Raw genomic sequence first — 6,231 nt, 5'->3', positions numbered from 1 at the left:
CAGATATAGCAGATCTACCTAATACATAGAAACAAACACAGAGAAGCAGCTAAAATGAGAAGACAAAGAAATATGTCCCAAATGAAAGAATGGGACAAAACTCCAAAAAAAGAGCTTAACGAAATGAAGAAAAGCATCTACCAGATACATAGTTCAAAACACTGATTGTAAGGATGCTCAGTTGACTTAGGGGAAGACTAGATGAACTCAGTGAGAATTTCAACAAAGAGAATTTCAATAAAAAAGGACCCGTCAGAATAGAAAATACAGTAACTGAAATGAAGAATATACTAGAAAGAATCTATAGCAGATTAGATGAAGCAGAGGATTGAAGCAGTGATTTAGAAGACAAGGTAGCAGAAAACACCCAATCCCAACAGCAGCAAGAAAGGAGAAAATTTAAAAAGTAAGGATAGTTTGAGGTACCTCTGGGACAATATCAAGTATACCAATATTTGCATCATATGGGGTGGCATTACCAGAAGGAGAAGAGAGAGATAAAGGGATTGAAAACCTATAGGAAGAAACAGTGATGGGAAAACCTCATTAACTTGGTGAAGGAAATAGACATACAACCTTAGGAAGCATACAGAGTCCAACCAAGAAGAACCCAAAGAGGCCCACACCAAGACACATTGTAATTGAAACACCAAAGGTTAAAGACAAAGAAACTTAAAAGCAGTCAGAGAAAAAGCAATTAGTTATATACTAAAGAGCTCCCATATGACTATCAGCTGATTTCTCAACAGAAGCTTTACAAGCCAGAAAAGATTGGCATAAAATATTCAAAGTGAGGAAAGGGAAAGACCTACAATCAAGATCGATCTACCCAGCAAGGCTATCATTTAGAATGGAAACAGAGTTTCCAGACAAGAAAAAGCTAAAGGAGGTTATCACCACCAAACCAATATTACAAGAAATGTTAAAGGGACTTCTTTAACCCATTTCTAGTTTGCCCTGAGAATACTCGCTGGTGGCGCTTGCAGCTGCAGCATTTGCCCTGAGATAACTCGTAGATTACAGTCCTAACCTTATCCCCAAAGTTTGCCACGAAATATCTCACTTGTATTATTATTTTTGCATTGCTCTAGTATATCAATAGCCTTTGGAAACAAATTACATCATTCTATTTATAGCATTCTATTTTTAATAGTGGTATTTCCCCTTACAAATATAGTAATTCTTGATTGCTGAAAATGTCAAATCCTAGAAAACGTAGCATTCCCATGCATGATATTAACATCATTCTTGAACATTTGTTAGCCGAAGATTTATTTGATGAATCCAATTTATGTATACATTTCTGTTACATTAGGATTAGAGACAAGTTCTGTTTAGAAATAATGCCAAGAACATTATTTTTTTCACATTGAAAATCAGATTTGCTTCAGCCTCAAAGAGCATGTTTATGTAAAATTAAATTAATGCTGGCAATGAGCTGCTCTTTTTTTTCTAAATGGGAAATGGGTTAAGAAAAAATAAAAATATGAATAAGAAAATATAGGAATGAAAAGTTCTCACTGACAAAGGCAAAAGCAGTGGATCAACCCACTTTAAAAGTAGTACAAAAGTTAGAAGACAAAAGTAGGAAGATCACGTGTATTTACAACAATAAATTAAGGGATACACACAAAGTAAAAAATAAATACAAAAACAAACCTTAGGCTGAGTAAAAATCGTAGTGATTTTAGAATGTGTTTGAACATAACAAACCATCAACTTAGTTTTATAGACTGCTATAAACATAGTTTGGTATGTGTGAAGCATGTGCTAACCACGAACTAAAAACCTACAAGAGATATACAAGAAATAAAGAGAAAGGAATCCAAACGTAACACTATAGAAACTTATCAATGTACAAGAGAAGACAGCAAGAGAATTAAGGAACAGAGAACGACTACAAAAACAATCAGAAAACAATTGATAAAAATGTCAGTAACTTCATACCTAGCAAAAATTACTTTAAATGTAATGGTCTAAATGCTCCATTTACATTTTTTTAATCTCTTAGCCAAAAGAGATTAAAAAAACAAAACAAAAACAGGACTTGTACATATGCAGGCTACAATAGACCCACTTCAGATGGAAAGACACACACAGACTGGAAGTAAAAGAATGGAAAAAGATATATCATACAAATGGAAATGAAAAAAAAAAAAGACTTGAAACCAAGGGCTGTAACAAGAGACAAAGAAGGGCTTATCATAGTGATAAAGGGATCAATCCAACAAGAAGGTATAACTCTTATAAACATATATGCACCCAGTAGAGGAGCACCTAAATATATAAAGTAGTTATTGATGGACAGAAAGGGAGAGATCAACAGTAAGACAATAATAGTAGGGGGCTTTAACACCCCATTGACATCAATGGATAGGGCAGAAAGTCAACAAAGAAACAGTGGCTTTAAATGACACATTAGACCAGATGGACTTAATTGATATTGTTAGGATGTTTCACCTAAAAGCAGCAGAATATACTTTCTTTTCAAGTGAACATGGAACATTTTCCAGGATAGACCACATATTAGGCCATAAAAAAAGTCTCAATAAATTTAAGAAGATTGAAGTCATATCATGTTTCTTCTCCAGTCACAATGAGATGAAACTTAAAATCAATTACAAGAAGAAAACTGTAAACAAACACATGGAGACTAAATAACATGCTATTAAACAATGAATGAGTTAACCATGAAATCAAGGAAGAAATCAAAAGATACCTTGAGACAAATGAAAATGAAAACATAATAATCCCAAATCCATGGGACACAGCCAAAACAGTTCTAAGAGGGAAGTTTCATAGCAATAGAGGCATACCTCAAGAACGAGAAAAATAATAATCTAACTTTACACCTAAAGGAACTAGGAAAAGCAGAACAAACAAAGCCTGAAGTGAGTAGAAGAAAGGAAATAAAGATCAGAGTAGAAATAAGTAAAATAGGGTCTAAAAATACAATATAAAAGGTTAATGAAACCAAGAGCTGATTCTTTGAAAAAATAAAATTGATAAACCTTTAGTCAGACTCAGTAAGAAAAAAAAGAACACCCAAATATAAAATCAGAAATGAAAGAGAAGTGACAACCAATACCACAGAAATGCAAAGGATTATAAGAAAATAGTATGAACAATTATATGCCAACAAGTTGGAAGAAATGGATAAATTTCTAGGAACATACAAGCTTCTAAGACTGAATCAGGAAGAATCAGAAAATATGAACAGCCTAGTAACTTCTAGTGAAATCGAATCAATAACAACAACAACAAAAAAACTCTTAACAAACAAGTCTGGACCAGATTGCTTCACAGCTGAATTTTACCAAACATTCAAAACAGTTTACACCTGTCCTCAAACTGTTCCAAGAAAAACTGAGGAGGAGGGAAGACTCCCAAATTCATTTTATGAGGCCGGCATTACCCTGAGACCAAAACCAGACAAAGACACTACAAAACAAGAGAATTATAGGCCAATATCCCTGATGAACATAAGTGCAAAATTCTCAATAAAAATATTAACAAACTGAATTCTGCAATATATTAAAAAAGATCATATACCATAATCAAGTTGGATTTATTCCTGGAATGCAAAGTTGCTTCAATATCTGCAAATCAATTAGCATGATATACCATATAAACAAAATAAAGGTTAAAAATCATATGATTGTATTAATAGGTACGGAAAAGCATTTGACAAAATTCAACATTCATTTATGATAAAAACTCTCAGCAAAGTGGGGATAGAAGGGATATACCTCAACATCATAAAGGCCGTATATGACAAACCCACAGCTTCCATCACACTCAGTGGTAAAAAGCTGCAAGCTTTTTATTTACGATCAGGAACAAGACAAGGATATTCACTTTCACCACTTTCATTCAACATAGTATTGGAAGTCCTAGCCACATCAATCAGACAAGAAAAACAAATAAAAGGCATCCAGGTTGGAAAGGAAGAAGTAAAACTGTCATTATTTGCAAATGACATACTACTATATAGAGAGAACCACTATGTATAGAGAACCATCAAAAAAATATTAGAACAAATATATGAATTCAGTAAAGTAGCAGGATTCAAAATTAGTATTCAGAAGTTGTTTGCATTTCCATGCACTGATGAGCTGCTAGAAAGAAAAATTCAGAAAATAATCCCATTTACAATTGCATCAAAAAGAAAAAAATACCTAGGAATAAATTTAACTAAGGAAGTGAAAGGTCTATAGTTGGAAAACTCTAAGACATTAAGGAAAGAAATTAAAGATTCAGATAAATGGAAGGCTATACTGTGCTCATGGGTAGGAAGAATTAACATCATTAAAATGTCCATACTACCCAAGCGATTTCCAGGTTCACTGCAATCCATATCAAAATACCAACACAGATTTCATAGAACTAGAATAATCCAAAAATTTATATGAAACCACAGAAGACCCCGAATAGCCAAAGCAATCTTGAGAAAGAAGAACAAAGTTGGAGATATCAGGCTACTGATATCAAACTATACTGCAAGGCTATAGTAATCAAAACAGCATGGTGCTGGCATAAAAACAGACACATAGATCAATGGAACAGAATATAGTCCAAAAATAACCCTATGTAAATATGGTCAATCTATGACAAAGGAGGCAAGAATATACAATGGAGTAAAGACAGTTTCTTCATTAGTGGTGTTGGGAAGACTGGATAGAGACATGCAAAATATGAAACTAGACTATCTGAAAATATAAAATTCCTAGAAGAAAACAGGCAGTAAACTCTGTGACATTGCTCTGAGCAATATTTTTTTTGGATATGTCTCTCCAGGCAAGGGAAATGAAAGAAAAAAACAAATGGGACTACATTAAACTAAAAAGTTTTTGTACAATGAAGGATCTATCAACAAAACAAAAAGATAACCTACTGAATGGGAGAAGATATTTGCCAATGATACATCCAATATGGGGCTAATATCCAATCCAAGGTATATAAGGAACTTATACAACTTAACAGTCCCCGCCCCCCCCCAAAAAAATCTGATTGAAAAATGGGCAGAGGACCTGAACAGACATTTCTCCAAAGAGGAAAGATGACCAATATACAAATGAAAAGGTGCTCAACATAACTAATCATCAGAGAAATAGAAATCAAAACCACAATGAGATATCATTTCACACTTGTGAGAATGGCTATCATCAATAAATCAACAAACAACAAGTGTTGGTAGGATGTGGAGAAAAGGTAAGACGCATGCATTGTTGGTGGGATTATAAATTTGTGCAGCCTTTATGGAAAAAAGCATGGAGCATCTTCAAAAAATTAAATGTAGAACTGCCATATGACCTGGCAATCCTATTTCTGGGTATTTATCAAAAGAAATCCAAAACACAAATTCTAAAAGATATATGCCTATGGCCTTTGCAGCATTATTTACAATAGCCAAGATATGGAAACAACTTATGTGTCCATTGATAGATGAATGGATAAAGTAGATGTGGTTCATATATTCAATGGAATATTACTCAGCCATAAAAAAGAATGAAATTTTGCCATTTGTAACAAGATGGATGGACCTAGAAGGTATTAATTAAGTGAAATAAGAGAAAGACAAATACCATACAATTTCGCTTATATGTGGAATCTAAAAAACAAAATAATTAACAAAACAAAACAGAAACAAGCTCATAGATACAGAGAATTGGTGGTCCCCAAGTAGGTGGTGGCTTGGGGTATGGTTGAAAAAAGTGAAAGGGATTAAGAAGTGCAGATTGCCAATTATTAAAATAGTCACCGGGATGTAAAGTACAGCATAGGGAATATAATCAATAATATTGTAATAACTATGTATGATGTTATATGGATACTAGACTTATTGGGGTGAGCACTTCATAAAGTGTATAAATGTCTAATCATTATATTGTATACCTGAAACTAATATAATATTGTATGTCAACTGTAATTGAAGACTACATTAAGGTGAATAAAATAATAAAAGCTTTGTCAAATGTAAAGTGCTGTCTAAATGTGAATTACAATTTTGATTTCATGCTCTTTGGAATAAATTTCATCTTTAAATTATAAGCTATCATTCTGAAATACCAATAGCTTTGATAAACACTCAACTTCACAATTTCCAACCAGTTTTCCAAGGTGGCATAATAAATAATGTGTTTTTGCCCATGACTGCAGTTTCATTTTCTGCATCTTGATATTACTATATTTAGAAAAAAAATATTCTATTTCTGATTGACACACACACAC

Source organism: Pteropus vampyrus, unplaced genomic scaffold (genome assembly GCF_000151845.1).
Source record: "Pteropus vampyrus isolate Shadow unplaced genomic scaffold, Pvam_2.0 Scaffold366, whole genome shotgun sequence".
NCBI classification, from domain to species: domain Eukaryota; kingdom Metazoa; phylum Chordata; class Mammalia; order Chiroptera; family Pteropodidae; genus Pteropus; species Pteropus vampyrus.
The sequence above is the reverse complement of the archived record's forward strand: the minus strand, read 5'-3'. Positions refer to the sequence as shown.